Raw genomic sequence first — 13,358 nt, forward strand, 5'->3', positions numbered from 1 at the left:
GCATAAGCACTTTCTTTTCTTTTGTCGCTTAACCTTTACATTGAACTTAACATAAATTTTAATAAACAATACCTTAATTCATAGTTTCTTACATGCTTTATACGTAGAAGGCCCGGAGAACCGAGACCTGGATGTGAAAGCCAGTGTTTCAGGCACCCCGTGGGTTCTGGAGGAAAAGGCAAGATGAAAGAGGACTATAAGGTGAAAGAGAATACCCCTGAAGATTACGACTGCTGCCGAGAAGATCATAAACCTCACTGCTCTAAGCAACAGAGAAGGTGAAGGAGGCAGAGGTGTACTGGGAGTGGGGTACAGAGTCTCTCAAAGCCTCAAACTGGGAATCCTAAGATCCCAAGCCTACCTCTAAGAAGGGCAAAGATTTGGCACCTAAAAGAATGTGGGGTGAAAAACTAAAAAGGAAAGTACCATTTTATTTGATAAAGGCCCCACCCATTATCCAGGGATGGTATGTTGTTATCTGGCTGATGGAGTGGTTAACTATCCTGCTGCTAGCTATGTTATAGCATGAACCCCCCATTTTATGAGGCAATCAAACTGAACCAATCAGACCTGTGAACAGCTCAAAGTGGGTTTCTTCGGAAACCAGTGTAACCCCATGCCTCTTTAAAAGGTATTTAATGCCAGCAGTGAATATTGTATTCAGGTAACCGTTGTTCCATGCATTTTATAATCACCCTGAAGAGTTTGTCTATAATCATTGGAATACCAGCACTGTGTCACATTTGCAGCTGCTTTCCTGTGAAAGCTATCTCTAATCTCACTCACTTGGACTGCTCAACACCCAATTCAAACACTACAGACTGTCGATAGAAGTTATACCACTGCCTATGGGAGCAACATGAAAGCAGGAAGGCAAACCCCACCTACAGTAGTAAGTCGGTCCCAATGTAGTCTATCAGCCAGCACTGTGTCACATTTGCATCTGCTTTCCTGTGAAAGCTATCTCCAATAACACTCACTTGTACCACTCAACTAGCAATGAAAAAATAAAAACTGTCAGTTAAGTTATAGTAATGCATATGGGAGCTAAAAGAAAGCAAGAAGGTAGACCCCAACTACAGTGTTAAGGAGGTCCCCATACAGTCTATCATCCAGCACTGTGTCACATTTGTACGTGCTTTCCTTTGGGAGCTATCTCCAATCCCAGTCTCTTGGACTGCTCTATTCCCATTGAAAAAATACATGCTTTCCGTTAAGTTATTGCACTGCGTATGGGAGCTACAATAACGCAGGAAGGCACAGCCCACCTATGCCGCGAAGTTTTCGGCTCTTGGCCTAAAAAACAGACTTGAAGTCTGAAAACCAGGCTCGAAGCCTGAAAAATGAACCAGACTCGAAGTCTTAAAAACACAGGCTCGAAGCCTGAAAAACCATCTCTAAGCCTATTTCATGCGGCGATCAACTCAGTGTCCAGTTCTCAGCTGGGTGGGAAGAAATCTGTCCTACTCAATGTCAGTGATAGCAGAAATCTTCTTCTTTATTGAGAGCAGGCTCTAACTTATATACATTGCAGCTTCAAAGCTAGCTCAGCAACAGCGGCTAATAGATTACATTTTCTTGTTCATCCTATTTCGATTTCTGCCATAAGCAAGCTCCCTCACATTTTCCCATCTTGTTTTTCCCCAAAGTTGTTTACCACTTTTAGCCAAAAACAGTCTGACCTTGAGGGAACAGAAAGCGGCCTGCTGTCTACATGACAGCCACTGCTTTAACCATGGCTCTGACTCTGGTCTTCATTGTGCATTGAAAGCATATAACTAGAGCTCAGGCTGCCTTGCCCCAACAGGCCTATTGTTATATCCCGGGATCCATGTCCATGCTCCCTCATTTTTTTCTCCACACACCTACAGTAGTAAGGAGGTCCCCATGTAGTCTATCAGCCAGCACTGTGTCACATTTGCAGCTGCTTTCCTGTGAGAGTATGGTAGTTTGAGTCTTGTTTGATGCCAGGTACCCACCACACAGCTTTATCCACCACCTCCTCAGCAAGCCAGGGAAGGGGAGGAAATAAGATGGGAGTCTCGTGGGTTGAGATAAAAGCAGTTTAATAAAGAAGCAGTAAAGCCGTGTGAGCGGGAAGCAAAGCAAAATCAGATAAAACTGTTATTCTCTACTTCCCATCAGCAGTGATGTCCGGCCACCTCCCGAGAAGCAGAGCTTCAGTACGCCTAGCGGTTGCTATGGGAAGGCCAGAAATGAATCTCGCCTCCCCTTCCTGCTCCTCTCCCCCAGTTTATATTACTGAGCTGACGTCATATGGTATGGAATATCTCCTTGGTCAGCTTGGGTCATCTGTCCTGGCCATAGTCCCTCCAACGATCATGCCCACCCACAGCTGTTGGTGAAGGTGGGGGAAGGAATGCTGGAGGGACAGCCCTGATGCTGTGCAAGCGGTAGTCAGAATATTGATATCAACAGTAAACACAGCACTGCAGGAGCTGCTGTGGAAAATCACTACCATCCCAGACCCACTACAGTCTCCACCCCTTATTCCATACCATTTATGTCATGCTCAGACAAACCATTTTAACAATCCTTATACATTCTTATACACTCTCATTAACCAGTACCCCTACTCTTCAACATACATCATTCTTTTATTCCCTCTTGCATCTTGCATCAAACAAACAAACAACATTCTTATATCTTTCATTCTCTGTAGATGTTCACTGGAGCAGGCCATAACTTCTGTCTCATCCATCAAGATGGATCTCCAGGCCAGGGGAGACAATATGTTCAGTGTTGGGCACCAGCACCGGCTTGGTTTGTCCACTTGTCCCGTTTTTCTTGCAAAGTTCATCTACAACAGATAACGCACATAGGTTATTTTTCCCCCAAGGTTAAGTCTCCTTGAGGTACACATCGAGTTTCCCCATCCTTTCTCATCACCCACCAAGTACACCCAGGCCCTTGAGCAAAGACAATCCCACGAATGGGTTTGCCCTTTCCCATGGGAGGTGCAACCCATACTGCCTTCCCCAGCCATTTCCCTGGGTGCACTACAGGGACCTTATCTCCTCCCACAGTATGTAGTGGTTTTGTTTGAGCAGGACCAGGACGGTTAGTTGAACCTCTGCTGTTAACCAGCCAAGTGGCTTCTGCTAAATTTTTATCCCACTGCTTCCATGCCCCATTGCCGAGTGCTCTCAACATGGTCTTTAGCAATTCGTTATATCTCTCAATCTTTCCAGAGGCTTATGGGTCATAGGGGATGTGGTATATCCACTCAATGCCATGTTTCTTTGCCCAGGAGTTTATGAGATTATTTCGAAAATGAGTTCCATTATCTGACTCAATTCTTTCTGGAGTGCCGTGTCGCCACAAAACTTGTCTTTCAAGACCCAAGACAGTATTTCGGGCAGTGGCATGGTTTACAGGGTATGTTTCCAACCAACCGATAGTTGCTTCCACCATGGTGAGTATTGAACACTTGCCTTGATGTGTTTGTGGTAGCGGTCCAACATAGTCAATTTGCCAGGCCTCACCATATTGAAAACCCCATCATCGGCCTCCGTTCCAGGGAGACTTGATTCATGTGGCTCGCTTGATTGCAGCACACATTTCACATCCGTGGGTGACCTGTGTAATGGCTTCCATGGTCAAGTCCACCCCTTGATCACGAGCCCATCTATATGTTGCATCTCTTCCCAGATGTCCTGATGTTTCATGGGCCCATCGAGGTATAAATAGCTCACCTTTATGCTCCCAGTCTAGGTCTACCTGAGCTACTTCAATTTTGGCAGCTTTATCTACCTGTTGGTTGTTCCACTGTTCTTCATTGGCACGGCTTTTTGGCACGTGAGCATCTACATGACGTACCTTCAGAGTCATATTTTCCACCCGAGCAGCAATGTCTTGCCATAATGCAGCAGCCCAGATGGGTTTACCCTTGCGCTGCCAGTTGGTCTTCTTCCATTGCTGTAGCCATCCCCATAGAGCATTAGCCACCATCTGGGAGTCAGTATAAAGATAGAGTACTGGCCACTTCTCTCGTTCTGCAATCTTCAGAGCTAGTTGGATGGCTTTCACTTCAGCAAACTGACTCGACTCACCTTCTCCTTCAGTGGCCTCAACAACTCGTCTTGTGGGACTCCACACAGCAGCTTTCCACTTACGATGATTTCCTACCACGCGGCAGGATCCATCAGTAAACAAAGCATAACGCCTCTCATCTTCTGATAGTTCATTATATGGTGGTGCCTCTTGGGCACCAGCTAATTCCTCAGGCAATGCTCAAAAATCTCTGCCTTCTGGCCAGTCCATGATTTCTTCCAGGATTCCTGGGCGATTAGATTTCCCCAGCCGAGATCGTTGTGTAATCAACGCCATCCACTTACTCCATGTAGCGCTGGTTGCATGATGTATAGAAGGGGTTTTCCCTTTGAACATCCAGTGTAACACAGGCAGACGTGGTGCCAAGAGGAGATGAGCTTCTGTGCCAATGACTTCTGAAGCAGCTCAAAGTCCCTCATATGCTGCTAGTATTTCTTTTTCAGTTGGGGTGTAGTGGGCTTCCGATCCTCGATATCCTCGGCTCCAAAATCCTAATGGTCGACCTCGGGTTTCTCCAGATGTTTTCTGCCAGAGGCTCCAGGTGAGACCATGCTCTCCAGCAGCAGTGTAGAGGATATTCTGCACATCTGATCCTGTACGGATCGACCCAAAAGCGACTGCACGAGCTATTTCCTGTTTAATTTGTTGAAAAGCTTGTTGTTGCTCAAGGCCCCACTCAAAACAGTTCTTCTTTCTGGTTACTCTAAAGAGAGGGCTCACAAGCTGACTATAACCTGGGATATGCATCCTCCAGAATCCCACAAGGCCCAGGAAAGCTTGTGTTTCTTTCTTATTAGTTGGTTGAGACATAGTCGCTATTTTGTTCACAACATCCACAGGCACATGCCGACGTCCATCTTGCCATTTTATGCCTAAAAACTGTATCTCTTGTGCAGGTCCCTTTACTTTGTTTCTTTTTACAGCAAAACCAGCTTTTAGGAGAATCTGTATTATTCTTTTCCCTTTCTCAAACACTTCTTCTGCCTTGTTGCCCCATACAATTATGTCATCAATGTACTGTAAACGTTCAGGGGCTTCACCCATTTCCAGTACAGTTTGGATTAGACCATGACAAATAGTAGGACTATGTTTCCACCCCTGGGGCAATCGATTCCAGGTATATTGGACACCTCTCCACGTGAAGGCAAATTGTGGCCTGCACTCTGCTGCCAATGGAATTGAGAAAAATGCATTAGCTATATCAATCGTAGCATACCACTTAGCTGCTTTTGACTCCAGTTCATACTGGAGCTCTAACATGTCTGGTACAGCAGCACTCAGTGGTGGTGTCACTTCGTTCTGGCCATGATAGTCTACTGTTAACCTCCACTCTCCATCAGATTTTTTCACAGGCCATATGGGACTATTAAATGGGGAATGAGTTTTGCTAATTACTCCTTGAGCCTCCAGTTGATGAATCAACTCACGGATGGGAGTCAGGGAACCTCGGTTTGTGCGATATTGCCTCCGGTGCACCGTCCGGGTAACAATTGGTACCTGTTGCTCTTTAACTTGCAGCAATCCCACAACAAAAGGGTCTTCTGAGAGGTCAGGTAAATTAGAGAGTTATTTGATTTTCTCTGTATCTACAGTGGCTATACCAAAAGCCCATCGACACCCCTTGGGGTCTTTGAAGTACCCTCTCCTGAGGTAATCTATGCCAAGAATACAAGGGGCCTCTGGACCAGTCACAATGGGGTGTTTTTTCCATTTGTCCCCTGTTAAGCTCACTTCAGCCTCTAATACAGATAATTCTTCACATCCCCCTGTCACTCCAGAGATCCAGATAGAATCTGTGCCTCTATACCTTGATGGCATCAATGTACACTGTGCCCCTGTGTCTACTAAGGCTTTATACCTTTGTGGGTTTGATGTGCCAGGCCATCGAACCCACACAGTCCAGTAGATTCGGTCATCCCTTTCCTCCTCCTGGCTGGAGGCAGGGACCCTCTGTTTCTGTTCTTCATCAGAGTATTCGCTATCTGATCCTTGCAATTTTAGACCTGAAGTCTCCTCATTGGCATCGAAGGAAGTAGTTGCAGTTCTTCTATGTCTTGGAGATTGTTGATTGTCCTCTTTTGTTTTGGCAGTTACTATGCTGACAGCCCTCTTGGGTGGTCCTTTTCTAACAGCTGTCTTCCCCCTTAGTTCACGTACACACACTTCCAGCTTAAAAGTGGGTTCACCATCCCATTTCCTCATATCCTCTCCTTGGCCACGCAAAAAGAGCCAGAGTTTATTTCGAGGTGTACTCCTGCGTCTGGGACTTCCTTTTCCCCTGGTCGGGACAGTGGATGACCGAATTCTTGAGGCAGTTCTGACAGTCAGACCATCATCCCACACTGCTGAGGAGGTGCAGAGGCACTCTTCATAGTTCTGTAACCAAGAAGATACCCTCTCCACTGTTGGTATAGCTATGTCTGGATGATACACCATTGTCAAGATATTCGAATATGTAGCTGGGGCACTCTGAATCACTTTTCTCAACATGGCCCGTGTACACTGGACATCGTCTGGATCTGTGGAGGCCTCGGCATTATCTAGATCACCATAGATGACTTCCAACACAGCTAATTCCCTTAGATATTGGATCCCTTCATTAGCTCTAGTCCACTTTCCTCGGGCATTTACAAGGTCTTCCTTGAATGGGTATCTTGCCCGTACACTTGAGAGGAGCCGTTTCCAGAGACTACAAATTGAGGTCTTCTTTCCAATGCCTCTATCAATTCCCCGGTCCCTAGCAAGAGATCCTAGCTGTTGGGCTTCTCTGCCTTCCAATTGCTGACTGTCAGCCCCGTTATCCCAACATCGGAGCAGCCAGGCACCAATCCACTCACCTGGCTGGCGACTGTAAGCTTTTCGCATATCTCTAAGTTCTGTTGAGGTGAGGGACCGAGTAGTTTCCATTTCCTTTTCGATTTCTTTCACTCCTTCTCCTGATCTCCTTACCGAAGGACCAGTTTCTTCTTCTAGCCTTTCCTCTTCCTCCTCTTCTGCCCTTACTAATCGATGATATGGACTTGACCTCCTTATCCACTGCTTCTTTTTCACTACTGGGGCAACCACTGTGGTTGTTGTTTGATTCCCTGACTCAACCATGGTAGTCTCAGGTATAGTTTGAATTTCCACCTCCTCCATAGTTCTCTGAGAGGACTGGACTGCGACTGACTCAACCATGGTGGTCTCAGGTACCGTTTGAGTTTCCACTTCAATCATAGTTCTCTGAGAGGACTGGAATGCAGCTCGGTAGGCAGAGGCTAGGCCCCAGTATAGTGCCTGAACCTGATGGGCCTCATTAGGGTAGGTAAGACACCCTTCTATCAGGTGGCGTGACAGTAAAGCAGGGTTTTTTATCTGTTCAGATGTAAAATCCCAGGTTACAGGAGGTGATAACCATCCTAGGAATTTGCCCAAATTCATCCACACACCCTGCCACCCAGGGACTGGCCGCTTCAGGGGACATTTTAACATGTTTCCATCGCAAATTTGTCCTTTCTGATACCCAGATGAGTCCAGATTCCACAAAATATGTCATATACCAACCATGTTAATTAGTAATATTAAAACTCTTATATAAGGGTGACTAAGGACCTGGGAAGTCTGTATAACAAAATTGTCTAGATCGTCCGAGCTGAGGGGAAAGAGCTGCTTTGCCCAATGGCCTCCACAAGATAGCTCCCACAGCACAGTAAATCCATCAGTAACAGAATGAGACTTGCTATTATTATTTGGGCCATCATGTTCCCAGGCCCTTTCATCCTTTTCACAAAATCATATAGCCAGCTTAGCAAAGCTATTAAGGTTAAAGCACAGCACAGAGTCAATGTTAGTAGCATCGTGTTCCCAAACATTAGAAAGTGTAAGATAAGCTGCATAACAGCAAGGCTCTGTGATCACCACAGGAACTTTGAACTCATTGGCTTACTGTAATTGCAATGCAGTTAATGTAAAACTGCTATTATCTCGCCCCACGTTGGGTGTCAAAAGGGCTGTGGTAGTTTGACCCTGGCTGGATGCCAGGTGCCCACCACACCGCTCTATCCCCCACCTCGTCAGCAAGCCAGGGAAGGGGAGAAAATAAGATGGGAGTCTCGTGGGTTGAAATAAAAGCAGTTTAATAAATAAGCAGCAAAGCCGCACGCGCGGGAAGCAAAGCAAAAGCAGATAAAACTGTTACTCTCTACTTCCCATCAGCAGCGATGTCCGGCCACCTCCCGAGAAGCAGGGCTTCAGTACGCCTAGCGGTTGCTTTGGGAAGGCCAGAAATGAATCACGCCTCCCCTTCCTGCTCCTCTCCCCAAGTTTATATTACTGAGCTGACGTCATATGGTATGGAATATCTCCTTGGTCAGCCTGGGTCAGCTGTCCTGGCCATAGTCCCTCCCAAGATCATTCTCACCCACAGCTATTGGTGAAGGTGGGGGAAGGAATGCTGGAGGGACAGCCCTGATTCTGTGCAAGTGGTAGTCATAATATCAACAGTAAGCCCAGCACTGCAGGAGCTGCTGTGGAAAATCACTACCATCCCAGACCCACTACAGGGAGCTATCTCCAATAACACTCACTTGTACTGCTAAGGTCCCATTGAAAAAATAGAGACTCGGTAGAGGTTATACCACTGCGAATGGGAGCTACAAGAAAGCAGGAAGGGAGACCCCACCTACACTAGTAAGTAGGTCCTCATGTAGTCTATCAGCCAGCACTGTGTCACATTTGCCCCTGCTTTCCTGTGGGCGCTACCTCTAATCCCACTCACTGTGCCTGCTCAGCACCCATTGAAAAAATACATGCTGTCGGTAGAAGTTATACCACTGCCGATGGGAGCTACAAGAAAGAAGGAAGGCAGACCCCACCTACAGTAGTAAGCAGGTCCCCATGTAGTCTATCAGCCAGCATAGTATCACATTTGCAGCTTCTTTCCTGTGGGAGGTATCTCCAATCGCACTCACTTGGACTGCTGAAGTCCCATTGAAAAAATATATGCTGTCGGTTAAGTTATATCACTGCGTATGGGAGCTACAGGAAAGCAGGAAGACAGACCCCAATTACAGTTTTAAGTAGTCCGCATGTAGTCTATCAGTCAGAACTGTGTTACATTTGCAGCTGCTTTCCTGTGGGAGCTATCTCCAATCCCACTCACTTGGACTGCTCAACTAACATTGAAAAAATATATGCTGTAGGTTAAGTAATATCGCTGTGTATGGGAGCTACAAGAAAGCAGGAAGGGAGACCTCACCTACAGTAGTCAGTAGGTCCCCATGTAATCTATCAGCCAGCACTGTGTCGCGTTGGCATCTGCTTTGCTGTAGGAGCTATCTCCAATAACACTCACTTGTACTTGTCAGGTCCCATTGAAAAAATATATGCTGTCGGTTAAGTTATACCACTGTGTATGGAAGTCACAAAAATGCTGTAAGGCAGACCCCACGTACAGTAGTAAGTAGGTCCACATGTAGTCTGTCGGCCAGAACTGTGACACCTTTGAAGCTGCTTTCCTGTCAGAGCTATCTCCAATGCCACGCTCTTGGCATCGTCAGCTCTCTTTAAAAATATATTCTTTCTGCAGAAGTTATACTACTACGTATGGGAGGTACAAGAAAACAGGAAGGCAGACTCCACCTACAGTAGTAAGTAGTTCCCCATGTACTCTGTCATTCAGCACTGTGTCACATTTTCAGCTTCTTTCCTCTGGGAGTGTCCTGATTTGAGTCAGAATAGAGTTTATTCCCATGAGGAACCAGGAAAGGGCACAGTCTGAACAGCTGACCCAGGTTGGCCAGCAGGTATTCGATACCATCCTAACCGTCATGCCCAGGGTGAGGGCTGGCCGGAATAAGCTCTTCCCTGGAATAAGCTCTTCCGGGTGGTGCGGACCCTCGGTCGCCGGTCCGGAGCGGTCGCTCACGTCGGGTCCCGGGTGGTGAGCAACTGTATCACTCACCAGTTTTCTTTGTAATATCCCCTTGTCTTTATTATAGTTGTTACTCTTCAATTTTCCCCAGTAAACTGTTCTTATTTCAACTTACGCGGGCTCTTTTACTTTTGTTTTTCTCCCTCTCTGATCCCCTCCACATTCCGTCGAGAGGGGGAGGGGGAGGAGTCGGGGTTTCCTTCGCCTTTGCTCTGCCTGGGCAAAACCACGACAGGGAGCTCTTTCCACTCACACTCACTTGGACTGCTCAACTCCCATTGAAAAATTACAGACTGTCAGTAGAAGTTATAACAGTGCGTATGGGAGCTATAAGAAAGCAGGAAGGCAGATCGCAACTACAGTGTTAAGTAGGTCCCCATGTAGTCTATCAGGCAGCAGTGTCACATTTGGAGCTGCTTTCCTGTGGGAGCTATCTTCAATCCAACTCACTTTGGCTGCTCATCTCTCATTGAAAAAATACATGCTGGCGGTAGAAGTTATATCACTGCCGATGGGAGCTACTAGAAAGCAGGAAGGCAGACCCCACCTAAAGTAGTAAGTAGGTCCTCATGTAGTCTATCAGCCAGCACTGTGTCACTTTTGCAGCTTCTTTCCTGTGGGAGCTATCTCCAATCCCACTCACTTGGACTGCTCAACTCCCATTAAAAAAATATATGCTGTCGGTTAAGTTATACCACTGCGTATGGGAGCTACTAAAAAAGCTTGAAGGCCGACCCCACCTACAGTAGTAAGTAGATCCCCATGTAGTCGATCAGCCAGGACTGTGTCACAGTTGCAGCTGCTTTCTTTTGGGAGCCTGCAGAGGCTGGTTCATGCCAAGGCCACGCTGGAGCACGACCTCTCTGTCAAGGCCAACTCGCTCTTCCTGGACCAGGAGAAGTGCCTGGGGCTGTGCAAGGCCTTCCCCAGCACCGTGCGGCTGCTCGGCTACGTGTAGGCTGGGCCCAGCGGCCCTCACTGCATCTCCTGTTGGAGCTGTTCCCAGTTTGGCCCGAGCGCACTCCCACTTTTGCTTTGATCCTTTTTGTGGCATAGTTAGATTCTGCTTCCTTCTGAAAGGCCTGAGTGGGAATTAAATGATCGTTTGGTGTGTTACATGGTCTGCCCGGGTTTTCTTTTGCCTTTGGTTTTTCTCTTTCTGCCGCTGTTCTTTCACGGTGGGACAGAGAGCAGCCGAAAGGAGGTTGTAGCCAGGTGGGGGTCGATCTCTTCTCTCCAGTAAGGAATGACAGGGCAAGTTGCATCAAGTTGCAGCAGAGGAGGTTTAGATCGGAGATGAGGAAGAGTTCTCAGGGACACGGGGACACAGTAAGAGTTCACTGGGGTGGGTTTCACCCAGTATCTATTAGGAAGAAGCCCAGTGGTTTTGGGAGAGCCACTCTGGACACTTTGCATCACCACGGGCTTGCAGGAGGGCCTGTACGCTCATAGAATCGTAGAACTGTAGGGATTGGAAGGGACCTCTCGAGACCATCTAGTCCAATCCCCCTGCCAAAACGCGTCCACCTAGATCAGGTCACAGGAACGCGTCCAGGCGGGTTTGGAGGTCCTCCCAGGGAAGGAGCCTCCACACCCTCCCTGGGCAGCCTGTGCCAGTGCTCCCTCACTTCAACTGCAACACAAGGTTTTTCTTGTGTTTAAATGGGATCTTTTGTGTTCCAGCTTCATCCCATTGCCCCTTGTCCTGTCACCAGGTACAACAGAAAAAAACTATGGACTATAGCACTTGGTTTTATTCCACCACTGCCCATAGAATTTGTCACCCTGGAGTCATAATTTTTGAAAGGTTCCTGTCTTGATGACTGAGCTGGGCTGTCTCCCAGAACACGTAAGTTAATTTGGAAATGGCCACCACTGTTGGTACTTTGCAGAATTAATTGTTCCTTAGACTTTCAGGGAAATCGGAAACAGCATTGTTGGGAGCCTATGGGCAGAAGTCCCACCTGGCCGTGAATTCAGCTTCTCACCTGCTGTTTCAGTGCATCCTGAATTCTGCAGAGGCTGTTCACATTGTCTGCGGACACCCAGGTACTGATCACCTGGGCAGCCAGAGTTAAACTAGCAGTTCTAAGAAAGATCTTGAGATTTTGAAAGAAAGATGTTCAAAAGAAAGCCAAGTTGGCATGGAATTTCCCGATTCCAGCAATTATTTACTGAAGCACAACTTCTCTGTGAGATCTAGGTACAGGGCACGTAACTCCCATTCTAGGACCAGCAACTTTCATAAATCTCCAACTCACAAAAATTTCTCTGCCCCTGATGCGCTTGCGGACTTTGATTTGTGAGATTTTTGAGATATCCTGAATTAGTTGCTGGGACTTATCTTTATTCATTATACAAAACCACTGGACTGGAACCTACTCAGAATTCTCCACCTGTCTGTAGGCAGTGTAAAAATCTATTTTGATGGCCTTGTTCATCGTGGTGAGAAATTCCAGTGCCCAATGGAATAGAATCCAGTCTAATTGCTCCCTCACAGAGAGAGCAACTCCATCTCCTTGAGAAGGGGAGGGTGAGGAGAGGCCGGGAGCAGGTTGCCCATTCCTGCATCCAGCCGCCCTCACAGCTGCCGGGACTGGCCCACGCAGAATGAGGTCACAGAGCCACCTGCGCCCCTGGCAATGCTCCCTGGGCCTGTGTCCCCGTGTCCCTGACAGGGCCACATTGGCCGTGGGGCCACTGAGCCAACAGCACACAGTGAGCAGCAGCTCCTGGGCACCGCCAGCCCCCCGGGCTGAGCCTGGCTGGGAGCAGCAGGGACGGGACGGGTTCGGGGAAGGACACGTCCCTGCAACACGGCAGCTGCCTGCAACTGCCGCAGGGACTTTCTGTGCCAGGGGCTGACACCTGTACCCACACAGGAGCTTCATGCCCAGCTCAGCAGACCCTCCTGGGGTGTGTTGGGTACATTTGGTGGCCCTCTGCTCAGAAGGGGCTGAGAATCTCCACCTGGAAAGAGAAAGAGCCCCCAGAGTGCCATAGGCAGCTCTCAGGAGCTCAATCTTCCTGTGTGGTCTTTCCTCCCAGGGTTACTGCAAGGCTGCTGTTTACAAGACGCTCTGACAAGGCTGTGGGATCTCTCCCTTCCAAGCATGTTCCCTTGGCATCAGGTGAGCCACAGACCGGTTTTCTTCCTTTGAGATCAAGAGATGGCTGTTCTGGGGGAGGAGGGGGTGGGTTGGTCACCTGTGGGCCCCGTCCTGCAAAGCTCAGCTCCCCTGCAGAGTCCTCAGCCCAGCATTTCATGCTGTGAAGACAGAGAGGATGAGGATGGAGTCCCTGGCCCACAGCTGGTGCTGAGCTGGGAGCGGCTGTGTCTTCACAGCCCTCGGGGCTGGCAATGGAGCTTTTC

This window comes from Colius striatus, chromosome W, assembly GCF_028858725.1.
Source record: "Colius striatus isolate bColStr4 chromosome W, bColStr4.1.hap1, whole genome shotgun sequence".
In the NCBI taxonomy this organism is placed as follows: Eukaryota; Metazoa; Chordata; class Aves; order Coliiformes; family Coliidae; genus Colius; species Colius striatus.